Source organism: Motacilla alba, chromosome 2, assembly GCF_015832195.1.
Source record: "Motacilla alba alba isolate MOTALB_02 chromosome 2, Motacilla_alba_V1.0_pri, whole genome shotgun sequence".
NCBI classification, from domain to species: domain Eukaryota; kingdom Metazoa; phylum Chordata; class Aves; order Passeriformes; family Motacillidae; genus Motacilla; species Motacilla alba.
In genome coordinates this window covers 125,869,999-125,885,584 of record NC_052017.1, presented here as the reverse complement: position 1 = coordinate 125,885,584, position 15,586 = coordinate 125,869,999, and the positions used below count along the sequence as shown (strand labels likewise).

At 34.7% G+C, this 15,586-nt stretch overlaps 1 protein-coding gene across 2 annotated transcripts in view; it reads left to right on the top strand.

Moving 5' to 3' along the window:
• MMP16 (matrix metallopeptidase 16) overlaps nucleotides 1–15,586 on the top strand; it is a 170,946-nt gene that overhangs the window by 129,018 nt on the left and 26,342 nt on the right. The window lies entirely within an intron of this gene.

Below are 15,586 nucleotides of genomic sequence, written 5' to 3'. Positions count from 1 at the left end.
TACTGCTTTTTCCAAAAGGCTGTGTTTTCATTGGCAAATGGTGTGGTGTGAAAGGATTTAATCAGTAGTAGAGCAGATGGTACTGAGAACCTCTTATGTCCATCGTGTGTGCTTTGCTTTTAATTAGATACAGTTTGTCCTCTGAGGCCAAACAGTTGCACAATCCATGTGGTTCAGATTTTTCAGAAGGGTAGCTATCTCTTAGACACTGGTGTCTTTGACTGTGGACCCCATGAGAGTGTACCACATCAGTGTTTCATCTAATGGTGGGTATTGCCATCTTGTTAATGTGTAATTGCTCACACCATCTTGACCCAAATAAACCTCACAGAAATATATTATTATTTCTTCTCATACAACCTTTTGCATGACACAATTGTACCTGTTGCTTGACTACCTCCATACTACAAATTTACATTGCAATACAGTTGAGGAAGATGAGGTAGATGTAATAGCTATGCTGAAGAATTGCCTTGAATGTGAAAGCCTATATTCTGAATTTTATTTTCCCTGAAAGAAAAACAAGACAGATGATTTGTTTAATTTCAATTTAAACATGAGGAAAAATAATTGTCCTTTCTGCGAGTTTTTGTAGCAACAGAAGTATGAGCACTAAAAAGACATAGCCTCCCAAAATGTTTCTGTCACTTATTTTTCCCACTTAACTCCAAAAGGAAGTTTCAGGTATTTCTACATACTCCCCTAAAACCCCTAGAGGTCCTTTCCAGCCTCAGCCATTCTGTGATTCTGCAAATGTGCTGAAATTTGACTGTTTCACCCATTTATTTTCCAGTAGCATTTGCTCCATCTCCTTTGAAATACAACTGCCAGAGGCAATAGCTAGTGAGATATGGTCAGGAGACTGTTTTGTGACTTCTTCATTCCAGCTCCAAAAAACAGACCAGGCAGAGGAGATTGGGGTGTGTGGCACCTGCTCACAAACACTAACATGAAAAGTGCAGGGGAAGGAATGTCCACCCTTTCTGTCTGTGTGAGACAGATGCTCTGCTGCCTCCTTCCCTTGGGTCAACTTTCAGAGGAAATCATCCTCCTTCCTAGGGTCAGGCTCTGAGCTAAAATACTTTATTCAGAGGTTGACTTGGTCCTGTCTCTTTGAAACTCTCACCGTCTCATGATGAGCCATTAATACCCACAAGGTGCACTCGCTAACCCAAAGAGTCCTCACAGATAAAAAGGAGCACTTCAGACTCTTCAAGGGTTTTCACAGAGTTGGACAGTCTGAGACTAAGAGGAATTCTGGAGTGAATTGTGTGAATTATTATACAAAGGGGTTGCAGGCTTTGGGACAATGTTTAAAATTGTGGGCAGTTAAATGTGAATCTAAACAAATTCTGATTTCTGATATGGTTTAAATCTAATAAATACTGGAAATGTAATACTAAATATTTGCAAACCATTGGCCGCAATTCAAAGAATTAGTAATTCTTTAGAAGCATTTTTTGAAATAGAGTGGAACTGGGGGAATATTAAGCTCTCTGGTATTGCTTTATGCAAAAGGATAGAGTGGGTCAAACTTTTATGTATTGTTAGGAAAGTACTTGAAAGTTGAATAAAAAAATAAAATTGCTAATTTTTCTCACTCCAAAAAAATAATCCTCCAACAAATGGTAGTGTGCTTATATGGTGTTACTTGTGCATTTAGAAATGGTATTTTTATTAGTTGTTGAAAATAAAAGTTCCTTTTTCCTGCCCATATGACAAGAGTTTGTTCTAAAATCTACTTGGTCATTAAAAATTATGTTTTCAATCACAAGTTTTACATACTACCAAATGTAAGGAATACTGGAAATGTATGGTTCTGCATTAAACTATTAAATAAGAGAAAGACATTAAAAATACAGATAAGCAAATGAACATGAAAAGACTAATCTGGTAAATTTATTTCTTTTGCATATCTCAAAAATAGGCAGAGAATCTCAGTGGGGAAAATAAATGCCCTCAATGAATATTTACACTTGAGAAAGAACTAATAATGTCAAATAAAGTGGAAAGATGTAATCCTGGCAATTTTCCTGCTCACAGTTACAATATTTGTTTCCTAGAGTCAGAGAATCCTATGACCCTATTATTTTTTTACTTGTTATTTTAATACAGTAAACATGAATAATGAAAAGTTTTGACTGAATTCTAGTGAGTAAAAGGTACTTTGTTTTGTAGGAGTTACCTTTTTTCAGACACTTAGTGTTTGGGTGTAGTGATTAAAAATATTTCATTGGCAAGAGAATAGAAAAAAAACATTATTGACAAAAAATAATTGCATAAACTCGCAGCAAAGAATAATCTAAAATTACGTGGAGGCATATCTTCAATTTTGTGCCACCAGCAAGTGTTTTCTTGTAATATTAACAACGCATTTTAACTGAGGCTGCATCCTAATGGAACCAAAGGGAGTAATTGCAGAAACACTTCAAGCACAAGGCCTAATTAAAATTTCTTGTTGTATAAAATTGTGACCTTTCAACTAATTTAGGTAAATGTTTTGGAAAACAATTTGAATGGCTTGTAATTTAAGCTTTTTCAAGCAGTGGTATTATTTGCCTATACTTTCTTAATCTTTTTTTTAGTCCCTTTCAAGGGATTGAAGGTCCACAATGTGAACGTTTGGCAGGGTTTTAAATGCAGATAAACTAACCACTTGTTCCTCTGAATTAGCCATTTCCTATGCAAAACACTGCACTACTACACAGTTGAGATATTAAATCATGTAAAACACACGTATGTTTATTTTTTCAACAACTTAGTGAAACACTATTCACACTCTTGACAATCTATTGAAAAATGTCAATAAATCAAAATTGCACAGAGACCATTTTAATTCATGATTTGACATATCTGTCTAATGAAAATATCTTTACCAAGGAGAATAGACTGTATTAGGTCAAAGGTTATACTTAATAATGGCAGAGTTCAATCCTTTCCCATTCTCTGTAAGGCTGCACCAGCATTTCTACTCAGTCTTATCATGATGCAGCCTTTGATTTTGTATTGGAGTGATGTCTGGCCAGCCCTTTATAATAGCCACAGTCATTTGCTGCTTGAAATTGTACATTCCCAGCTTATCTGTAATCAGATGTGGTTTATGACATTACATATATACTGTTAAAAATTCCTTCGCTTCCTACAAGATTTAATCCCTGAATCTGAGTGACAGAGGCAGTGAGCAAAGACAATTGAACATCTATCATTTTCATATTTGTTTTGTCATGACAGACATTATTGTCGGCTCTGGTTTTCTGGATGTTTCACTCTAAATGACCTGTTTTGCTCATTGGCCATTGCTGTCAACCTCAAATCTGAGACACTCTAGAAATGAGCACTGTTCACCCGCTGATTAGTGTGGGATCTTCTACAGTCATTTTTCTAATCCTACCACATCCACCAGGGAGAACATTTACTTAGTCTTGCCCCATACCTTTTACAGTTAGATTTGGTACCTGGATTTATGTTCTTTTTTGTTGTCAGCACAATATCAGAGAGCACAAGCATTAAAATGAGAACACAAAGCATGTATTAGCCTCTTATCTTGCAGCAGCTTGAATGTAAAATAACCCTATGCACTCACCTACAGGACACGGAGCACATTTCTCAAAGGGAAGAAAGGACCTTAGCACAGGAGCTACCAGGGCTCATTGACAGAGCTTTAAACTAGATTGGAAGGGGAAAAGGGACAAAACCAGTGATAAGCAACTGACTGATAAATAGTGGGATGGTATGCCAAAACTTGACAAACAGAGTGCTAGTGAGAGTCCTTAGGGCTGAAGCCACCCAGAAATGTGGGGAACAATAAAAAGAGACTATAGTAAATGGGGTTACATCAGGCTGGCGGCCAGTCACTAGTGGGGTTCACATGACTGCATCTAAAGGCCAGTTCTCTTTTACGCTTTCACAAACAACTTGGATACAGAACTTGAAGGGATGCTAAGTAAGTTTGCCAATGACACTGTATTGGGAGGAGCTGATGACTCCATTGAGGACTGAGAAGCCCTGCAGATATTCAACAAATTAGAGGGTTTGGCAATCACCAACCATTTGAAGTTCAGCAAGGGAAACGGCTGGATTCTGCACCTGGGACAGGTCAAACCAGGATGTACAGACAGATTTGGGAACAAGATATTGGAGAGACTGCCATGGAAAGAGTCTTGGGGGTCGTAGATGATGGAAAGCTGAATCTGAGTCAGCAGTGCCCTGACAGCCAGGAGGGCCAACTCTGTCCTGGGGTGCACCAGGCACAGCATCGCCAGCCGGGCAAGGGAGGGAATTGTCCCACTCTGCTCTGCACTGGGGCACCTTCAGTGTCTACTTGTTATAGGCACGCATATGCAGACAGAGGTGTCACACATATGCAGACAGTCAAATTTCACCATGACCCTGAAATGATTAGTGTAGGTCTTCCATTTCCTGTTCAGTGTATTAAAGAGTGAGATATCGTCTTGAGAACCTTATCCTGGTTAGAACAGCTTCAGTATCTTGTTTATGGATTAACTGTTCTAAACTACTGCAATCAGGAGGAAATATTTTAATTACTCCTTCTTGCTTCCATGGTTCTGACATGACTCATCAGTGCAGTCCAAATTCTTCTGGTTTCCTCAGAGATTTCATGCAATGTGCAGTGTGGAGAAGGCAGAGAGACAGGAATAGTGGTAGCATGAGCACATACTGCATCTGCACGTAGGATCACATTGAATTGCATATATGTGCAAAAACATGAAATTTGGTTTCATGAACTGTGAAGAGTCAAGGGAGGGACATGAATATATTGGGTCTCCAGAGACATAATAAATGTCAATATAAGGGTTAGTGACACAGCTGCTTTCACCTGTTGTATTTTTTGCTGCACATTTCATTAATTCATTATGGGTTTTTTTTCCCCCTTACTTCCTTGTAAATGTTTTCCTATTATTAGTTATAGAATATATAGAATCATAGAATCAGAATGGTTTGGGTTAGAAGGAACCTTCAAAGATCATCTATTCCAACTTCCGTGCCATGGGCTGGGACATTAATTTGCTTACAGAAACAAACATATCTGCATATGAATATGAATTTATGGATGTGAAAATATAGATATATATATGGATATGAAAATACAGGTGATATAGTGATAAATAATAACAATTTTTTTCTAGTTAAAAGGTCACTGCTTAAAGGAAATTAAATCTTTCATTACATCTAGAAAAAAATGTTTGGAGTACTAATTTCTGTGGTCCTACAATATCAATGATAGACTTTTTGGTTGATTTTAGATAATTCTGGTAGACATAGTTTGTCACTACCTCATCTTCAAAAGCTTTTGGCCAACAAGAGTGAATGATAATGACTTCTATTTTATTTCCACATGAAAACAGACTTAGAAGCTTCCTTTAGCTGAAAACTATGCTAAATAATCTCCTAGAGATGCCATAGATCATGAGTCACAATCTTATTCATGTAGGTGCACATTATTTTTTTACCAGGTGAATCCTTCTCTATTCTGTTTGGAGTTTTCTAATCTTCATGCTTTGCCAGGAATATCTGGATTAATGAAACTAGAAATAAGTATTTATGATTTAGACATATTCATAATTTCTCCATTTCAATTTTTGTCAGTGTTTTTGCTGCCTGCCTCTGGAAATTTTTAGTGAAAAAGGTCATAACTTCTCTTGTGTTATCTGTAACTTTTGTTTATCAGGGCCTCCATTCCCTGCTCATTTAATACCCCATATATTTTTTGGGTAAAAGTTAGGAAAGATAGTTGAATTTGCTGTAATGTGACCTTTTTGTTTATCAGAGAGTGCTTGAGTCATTACAAGAAGCCTGATGAGTCAGAAATATTTGTTATAGTTTTTAAAATAATCTACTCACCTATGGCAGACAGTGAAGCATCATATTGTAAGTGATGGGGTAGGGTAGATAACTAGAAAAAAAAAACCCAAATTATTCTGATTTCATTGCAGGGGTTGCTCAGTGTTGTTTGGAGAAAGATAAGTCTGTCCTGAACCATTTTCCCAGGTTTATATGTGAAGTTACAGAAGAAATGTATGCCCACAAACCCCACTATTCTTTATTATCTTTTTGTGGACCAGGATGGATAGCAAAAATAAAATATTAACAACTCTGGAAAAATAATCCTTAAATTTTCTGTCAGATCCTAGGTGACATACTTGGTCTTCTCCAGGAAGGAAATTTCTGTTTCTGTGCTATTGTTGGTAAGGCAGTATAGTTTTGTGATAGAAAATACTATGCAGCTGGGAAAAGAGTCTTGAAAATGCTGTTATGCTGATATTCTCTCTATTCCTAGAAAATTTCACATATTTTGAAATCTTTTTGACAGTTTCATTAAAGAGAAAAAGGTAGTCCACAGTTATTGATCTTTTTTTTAATGAAATGGTAAAAGAGGTTGCAAAAGGATAGAAGAAAAGTGAAGAGTATGACATATTATATCAAAGATTATTTGGGTGATGGAGACAGTTGTACAATTAGTGTTACTGAGCTTTCAAATAGATTAGCGGCTCATATGTTTGTCAGATTTAAGCTATCAAAGTGTCATAGAAAATAATCGGTTATCTATTTTCCCCAAAGAGTCCATCAAAAGTAGAATGTGTTATTGGAAGACAAATATCAATAAGTAGGTGTTGGTCAATGCAAGAGGAGATTTGATTCATTCAAATGATGTTCATCACATGTCCCATAATATTTCTAAGAACCACAATCATGTGTTGACATAACCTATACATATACAGGCCTCTGAGAAGCCAATCCACATTCCAAATTGGTGTTTTCCAGTATTATTTATAAAGAGAAAAGGATAGCTACTACAAAGCACGTATCTTCACCTCATATCATAAAACAACTGCATATTAAACCTTTTTCACCCCTTTTCATTGTTTATTCCTTTCTATATACCTGCCTGATTTTAAAGGTGATGTATCAAAGATCCCTTGTTTGTATCATATGACATAGACAGATGCATGTATTCATGAAATTGTGATTTTTTTTTTCATTTGACTCATCTTTGTTAGAATATTTACAGATTCTAACCAAGAAAATTTGTATTTATTTTAGTAATAAAAAATGCCCAATTTTCTTATCTTTCCATGGTGGAGAACACACCACTGCTCCATGAATTAATGAAACTCATTGCTTTTATGTTAACTCCCTGGGTTCAAGAAAATTTACAGATGGTTCTGTAGTCTCAAAGTGCAATCACTACTGAGGAAATAAACACTTAACTGCTCTGTAAAGGCCTAATGTTCATTGTGTGGATGAAAGGTTTTGTGCAGTACTTCATGGGCTTGTGCTGATACCTACAGAGCATTAGGGAGAATTTGAGCATTCTAGAGATTCCTGGCTGCAAGCCTAGATTTGATGTCCTTACAGGTCTTTATTTTGCTTCTTTTATGTCTGTAATTTGTTTCTTCATATTGGATCATAACCATGTGGCAGTGGGAACATTTTATAGTGTCTCAGTCAGTTTAGTTATCTGGGCAGAATCAGAATGAATTAAAATGCTCAATTCAGTTAGGAATACAGAAACCCATCCAAATGGAAATCTGGAAATCGTTTGGGTTTTGGGTTTTCTTTTTTTTTTGTTTGGTTGGTTTTGTTGTTGTTGTTGTTGCTATTAAAAAAAAAAAAAAAGAAGCATGTTCAGTTGGTAAAGAGGTAAAGATAAAGCCTTAATTACCAAAGTTTCACCATTTATTATTATTATTGTGGGACAGAACAGAAAAAGCAATATCATCATCAGCTGCATCATAGTGCAAAGTCAATTACTGTCATACTTTTAATGTGAAGAGATACAGTGGAAAAGTTCTCATGTGGAAGATTTTCCATGAGGAGCCAGGTTCTCTTTGAAAATATATGATTGAGATATGGTAAATAGTAACCACCCACAGAAGGCCCAAATCAACCCATGGTATTGTTAAAGATCTCTAAATTTGCTGAGTTTCATGTACAACGTGAGATCGGTGTTACCCAGCTGCTGGAGCAAGCCAAAAACTCCATAGCATGTTTTATATGGATTCTGCAGAACAGATTTTCCTTGAGCTGAAAATTTTATAAATACTTACAGCTTTTGAATACTTCAGGATATTTTTGAAAGGTTAATGTATACAAAGGAAAGAAATGCTAAAATGCCATTGGTACTGTCTGCACAGGAAAAATAGAGAGGACAAATGGATATGCATCAAAAAATTCATAAAAAGTTCACATACAATTTCATAGTGCAGAAATTATTAAAATGTTTGAATAAGACTGAGAGAATTAAAATAAGGTCTGTAATCAAATAATAATTTACTAATAAAAACAGCTGTAAAAAATGAGGATGTAGTTTGAAAAATTTAAGTATTAAACAAACATACAGCAAAGTATTCTTAAATTATTTACTTCCACAGAACACCAAATATTAAGAGCAGTTTTAAGAAATGTTTATTTTAGAATTATTTTTTTCTATATGCAGTAATATAAATTTGTTAATTGGAAATGTAGAGAATATATATTTTTTTAATAAACAGTTTTCATCTGCACTAGAAATTGGACTGGGCAACAGCAATCATATGACCTTTGTAACATTGATGAAGTAAGTTAGATAGTTACTGCAGTTATTCTCTGCACTGAGATGAACAGTGACAGGAAAGGGCCAGGATTTCAATCAAGATATTTTCCAAACGAGAAGTACAGCTGTGGCTGTGAATGCCTCTGCCAGTAGGCTACATTCACTGCCTTCATTGAAAGAGATACTTTCTCAGTCAGTTCACTCTGGATTATACCAAAACTGTTTATCAAAAAATGATGAGCATTGGCCTTTGAGCATTTTTTTTAAGCCCAGATTCTATTTTTAAGAAATGCTTTTCTTTGTATGTCTCATACATTCAATATTCAAGGAATCGTACAAAGTGTTTGGATACACTAATAGTCAACCAAGTAGATGTCCAAAATTATTTCTGCACAGCAAATGACCAAATTGCACGTGGTACTTGGCTGAATATTTTGTTATATATTGTTTAGGAAGAGGTAGTGTAAGTTCACGATATTGTGTATTTTTTACATATTTGCCATGTAATACACATGATATTTAGGGAAAATACAACATACATTAACCAAAATAAGCTTCACAAATACATTAATGGCATGTTTTGCTAGGCACGGTGATATTCAGTCAAAGGTTGGACTTAAATGATCTTAGATCTTAGAGATATATTCCAACCTTAATATTCCTATGATTCTACGGCTCTAAGAAAATTAATGGCTTTTAAATATTGGGAATAAAACGAAGAATTTCTCAGATCTGCTGCTGATCATGAAATAGTTTTGAATATGAAAAAGCATTCATCCTCTGAATGGGGAGCAATGCTTTTGCCCTTTCTTTAATGTATTACCACAGAGGCAGGAGATTGGCTGAGGACCCCAGGCATTCCCTGCAGTATTCTAGCACAGGTCTGCCCTGCTGCTCCCTCTACCAGTGCTTGGGCACTGTCACCCTGAAAAAATGACCAAAGTACACACTGGAGTAAGAATAAACCAAGGAAAATTAGAGAGAAAGGAAGAAATTAAAAGACAAAATGAAGGAAGAGTAACTCCGCATCCTGGATCTATCACTGTGCAGGACTAGAAGTGGAAATACTTGACTGCAGCTTATTGAAATCACTACAAAAATTCAGGATAGGTTTCAGAGGGGCTGCCCGTGTTTTGGCTAATTGACTGTACTTTAGAATTTGATGTTGAGGGTAAAGGAGGTATTTTTTGCTCCTGCTTTGGTCACAGTTCCTCTTGCTACATCCTGTTGTTCTGGCAGTGCATAAACCAGATTTCAGATAAGCATGACTGCACATTGCAATTTCGTTGTATATGTGGTCCATGAAGGAGTTCTGTACAGTTATTTACAAATGAGGGAGGAGAACTAGAGGTTTCTCCCGTGAAGAGAGTCAGAGTGCATATGAAATGCCATAACCCTTTGAGGTTTTTTCTGAAAAAAATGGATTATTTTCATATATTCCCTGACCTTTTAAGTCTAATTTCTGGGTTGCTTTAGCTTTTTTAAATTTTCTTTTTCTTTCTTTTTTTTTCTTTTTTTTTATTTCAACATGAACAATGAAAAGCAGTTTTGACATATCTCAAATGTCTCAAATGAGTGAAAGAGACTATTCCTAACAATAGTTAGGACTCAGAATAAGATACCAAGAAGATAGATTTTAACATAAGGCCATTTTGGACCCTGAATGAATTACTTGACATCACTTTATTGTGTCAGTAATGCAGAAGAGGAGATAAGAGCAGATACTAGGAAAAAATGCTTAGCATACTCCTTAGCAAAGATTTCCTACATAAAATTGCTACATAATATTTTCTCTTGAAAATGTCTTTACACCAGCGAACCTCAGCTTAGCTGAAGACAAATACTTTAAATCAATCTCAGTTTAGCACTTCCCATATTCAACAATGGGAAATGTTTGCCAGTTTGTCACTTGCTCCTATGCCAAGTCACAGTAATTAATAGTTTTGTTCATGATGTTAGTTAGCTATAACATTTTGGTAAGGAAAAGAATTAAGTTAATAAAAAACAATAGTTTTAATTTGTCTACAGTAGTTCTCCAGTGTCTGATTAGGTACCAACAGTAAATAGTTGGTATTTATATAATTGTTCTTAGTAACTGGCATCAAAGAAGTAAATTCCTTACTTGAGAAAGTAAGGAAGAAACAAAACACGTATTTGGGGATGTCTTTGCATATCTTTGTTTTGAATCCAATTATTTGGTCTCATTTCCAGTGAGGATATCAGTCGGAGGCTCAGGATCTCAACATAGGAAGGGCTGAGATTTTTCTGAGTAGTGTTTAATTCTCTGACTTTTTACTGTGGCTCTCAGAAAACCTTTATGCCCTGTTCTAACTGGGTAATCATGCTGTTGTCCCAGACACATTAGGAAAGATGAAATGTTTCTATAAGTTCAAATAAGTGATGCATTGTACATCATCTGTTAATGAACGGATAAAAGTCCTTTGCAATTTTAAATTTTGTTTGTTCTTAATGTGAACCAGCTTCATAATGAGCTGAGCTGTGTATGTATAAATAGTCCATTTAGTTAATTGTTTCCTAAAATGAGATAGATTGGTAGCATCTATTTAATGTCCGATTCTGGTCTCAATAGAGCCAATTGTTTTCTACAAAGGGATTAAGTAGGAACTGAAGTAAGGCTAGTCCATAAGTTTCATTGCAAATCCTGCATTGAGAAGAAAAAGCAAAACAGAAAAGAAAAATAAATTCAGAATCCTTCTCATAGATGGATTGTGCTAATAATTTTTCTGATCTTAAATCCCCTGAACTGTATCTTCTATTTTCTGCCCCATTAAAATTATTTCCCAGAAAGTTGCTCTTTTTTTTTTTTTTCCTAATTTGTGCAGTAATTTCCTTTGGCTTAAATGCTATATGTTCCAAATTCAGATTGTTGAAAATGGATGTTACTAAGGAAATAGTGGAATTCCCCAAAAGAGCAGGCAAAAAGTCTTTAGTTCCACATACCACAGGTTGTTTTTACCAACATTGAGATTCCCTGATGAAATTCATGACCTGATGAAGTAGATGTGGAAAAGTGCCTTTTGAGATTAGATCAAGACTTTTAAAAGGATATCTCAAATTTATTTTGGTTTAGATACAATTACTATACTTTGCATTTCTCAAATTCAGTTTCTTATGCACTGTAAAGCTGTACAGTAGGGGAACTTTATTGTCTCCTTGATCACAGTCTTGAAATGTAGTTTCTGCAGGCTTTGTCCTTTGGTAAATTTCTCTGTATATAACCAGAACTCTTCCTTTTGTCTAAGACAATAATTTAAACAATATAAAGAATTGTAACATATCTTAGTACAGTATTTGCCATGGCTTATTTTCTTTTTTTTTTTCCTGCAATACTTTGATAAAAAAAAAAGTAGGAGGATGCTCATTTGCCTGAGTGTGTCAGTCTGTTGCAGCTGTTTTGCTTAGCTCCTGGGTATGTTTAATCTTCCATTGACAGAGGCTCTCTTTTGTACATAAGCAGAATATGCTTGTGGGAGAACACAAGACCCATTGTGATACCTTGATGTATTTTTTCAATAATATAAAGCTACAGTATTGGTTGAAATTTAGTATTTTATTTGATTGACATTTATTTAGGGCAGAAGTATTAGGCTTATTTGGCCTTTTCTTTTTTCAAATTATATAGGCCTAACAGTTATCCTGTGGAATCTAGAAGTAGTAAAACTTCTCTCCCGATCAGCTGTAGCTATTAAATTTTGCATCTCACTCTATCCTGTTAGAGGAATACTCTTAACACCACCATATGTATACTCTTAGACATGAAGTCAGGCAGAAATTCACAGACATTTTTGCTGTACAGTGCAAGGATATTTCAAGTATTACTGGGGGTTCACACACGTTTCTATAATCATAGTCAAAGTAATATAATTTACAGTTGCAATTTGGCCTTGTTTGCAACTCTCTGTCTGTCTTAAATCTTTACCTGCCTTCATTTCCAAGTAGTAAAAAACGGTACGAGTTCAAAGATTTCTGATTTTTTCCTTCTTTCTAGCTTGTTGTATGTTTTTTAGAATGTCTATCACATTGGGCAGCCTTTCTTTTTTTGCTGGGTATCATTCGACCTTGAGTGAGAGTGTCACATGTCATTACAGAATCATAGATAGAGTTCATTAGGTCTGAAATAAAGGTCAGAGCTCTAGACATTTTGTAGCAAATTAATGTTATAACAATGACAATGGTTTTGGTCCAGTGACATAAGAGAAAATGAGGTGCTCTAGACAAGAAAGGTCCATTAATTTTGCACTAAAGGGTAAACCAAAATACCTGGAGATTGTTTTTAATTCTTATACACATCAGTTGTGTGCCTTAATAAATCTGAAATACATTTAAGTTGGTAATAAATACTGAAATGGAAATTAATTATTCATAGGAGTAAATATTTAAACATACATAGAATGAAACATGAAGAACAATTTTACACAATCATCACTAAAAAGGTATACTCTAAGATTGGGAGAAGACTGTATCTACCAAAAAAGTATGAAAATTAGGCATTAAGAGCCAGATTTTTTTGACTCTGATACTCTCTTCAATTTAAAATTCTCTGAGCTAATAAAGAAGTGTTTTTATGAGGGAGCTTTATGCTATGATCATACATGATATACTATATTTTAGTTCCTTTAAATGAACAGGAAAAAAATACATGAAAGATTTACTGACAGTGCAGAATGATTTAGGTATGACCTTTATGTAGTTTCTTTTCTCTAAAAAGCTTTATTGTCTTTTTTTTCTCAGAAATATCCCATCTTCTAAATAAATGTCAAAACATTCAATTTGAGTGACTGCTCTGCTTCTTCATTTGACTGTTACTCTTTATCCATCATAGTGTTTCTGAAATGTCTTACAGTCTCTACTCACTCAATGACTGTTTTCTGGGTTTTAGATATATTGCTCTATCTTAATTAAATGTTGATTTTTGTTAGTTTCAGCTGTGCTTTTGAACTGGGAATAATTGCCCAAGCTTAATTTATTTGTTATGTCTATAGTCATAATATTTAATGATCCATTATTATGCCAGATCTCAGCTGCACAGGAGTGATCCATGTTTTTGAAGCAATTGGGTATCTACAGATGTTGACAAAGAGGCTTTTGCGAGCCAGCAAGGAAAGACACTAAAATCTATGCAATCAGTGAATGCATTTGTCAGGCTTTGCATTGGAGTGTGTGTGAAAAGTCGTGTTCAACCTGTTTGCTGTAGTTAATCTATTTTGGGGAAACAAAACAATAAAAAAGTATATTTAACCAACATAATGGGAAGGGCAAAGGGATTCTCAATAAACACTATTTCTCAAAAGAGACAAAACTGTGTGTATTCACCATAAACAAATACACAGCAAAGTGTTTTGCTAGAGAAACTGTTTCAAGCTATTTACTTAAATTGTGAAAGAACTTTATTAGAATGAATATGCTTTGTCTTGGACTATGCCTCTTTTGAATTTCAATAATAGCTAAACTCTTGTTAAAAAAATACTTTCAGTAAATATACATGTTTATCAAAATGAAGATGATAAATTTGCTGGTAAATATAACGTTGTTTAAGATAAACTAATTACATTTACATATGTGCTGAAATGAGGCATTGTTTCCATAAGCAGAACCTATCTCATTTGATACTTCAGAAAGGTCCCTACACCTACATGATGCATTTCTTGAGTTCCAGAGTTTGAATTCTGTCAGTCTAAAACCACTGAGTCCAGCATGTTCGCAGAAAAGTCACCCAGCAAAATAAATTTACATAAACAAATTATTCCATCAGCCTCTTCCAACAACTACTTTCCCCAATCTTACAAATGGTCCAAACTTTCAGTTCTGACCTCAGATGTTTCCATTTGCTGATTCCCTGAAATTGTATCTAAGGAAAAATTATATGCCAGCCTCATTCTGTTTAAGTAAGACCATAAAAATGCTAAAATTATAAATTAAAAATGTTAGTTTTGTGGAAACCTGTAGGATCCTTACTGATGAGCTAAACCCCATTGTCCATGGTTATTGCAAGGACATGCAAGGTAAACATGCTGAAGGTAAACATGCTGAAAATAAATAAGGAAAATAAGAAGTCTACAAGATTCCATCAGCAGAAGAGAGAATACTGCATGTTATATTCACAATTATGCTTCAGAATGGAATATTTCACTATTAAAGGCAATGACCCATTTACATCTATATATACATATAAACAGATTTTTAAAAAATCATGGGTATATGCTAAATGAAACAAACATTCCAGTTTTGCCATAATTGTATTGTTGTTAAGATTTTAATAGTATAGCAGGCAAACTGTTAGTTTGCTAAGGAATTTGAACAAAAATGGATAAGAATATTCTAATATACTGCAAGTCAGCAATTATGAAGTATGAAATACAGTTTGACATACAACTCAATACCAAATCTTCAAAATATAATTTGATTGGTCTTGCTATCAAAATAAAATAATGCAAGCATACTCCAAAGATCACTAAATCTGAAACATAACTCATTCTCAAGAAGATATTTGTTGACTTGATGATTTTACATGTTTTGTTGCACTGTGAAATCTGTGTTCCTTACACAGAAGAACTGCCATGTAAACCGTGACAGATTCTGGCAGAACATCACTTTCTTTATTGTTAAAGGGGGTTGTTTTATATAATACTGATGCTGAAAAATGTTCAAATGTGTGTAAGAAGTTATATACTTACCCTATCCTTCATCTTTAAATGAAACAGTTCTGAAGCAGTAGAGTGATAATATATTTATTGATACCCATTTAATGTGCCATTTATTGGATTAGCTGGATTTAGCACCTATTATATATAAATATATATATGGCTGTAATATTAACCATTCTGTTTAATGTCACTTGGAAAGACTGTTAAACTTCACTACAGTAAAATCGTCATCAAGGCATAGTTCCTACTGGACTGATGTAGTAATGTTACATATGTATCTATCGACATTTCACTGTTAGCAGCCACTGCAAAAAAAATGACCTGCTAAATTAATTGGTCTTCAAAGTCTGTATGTAGTCCCAATATT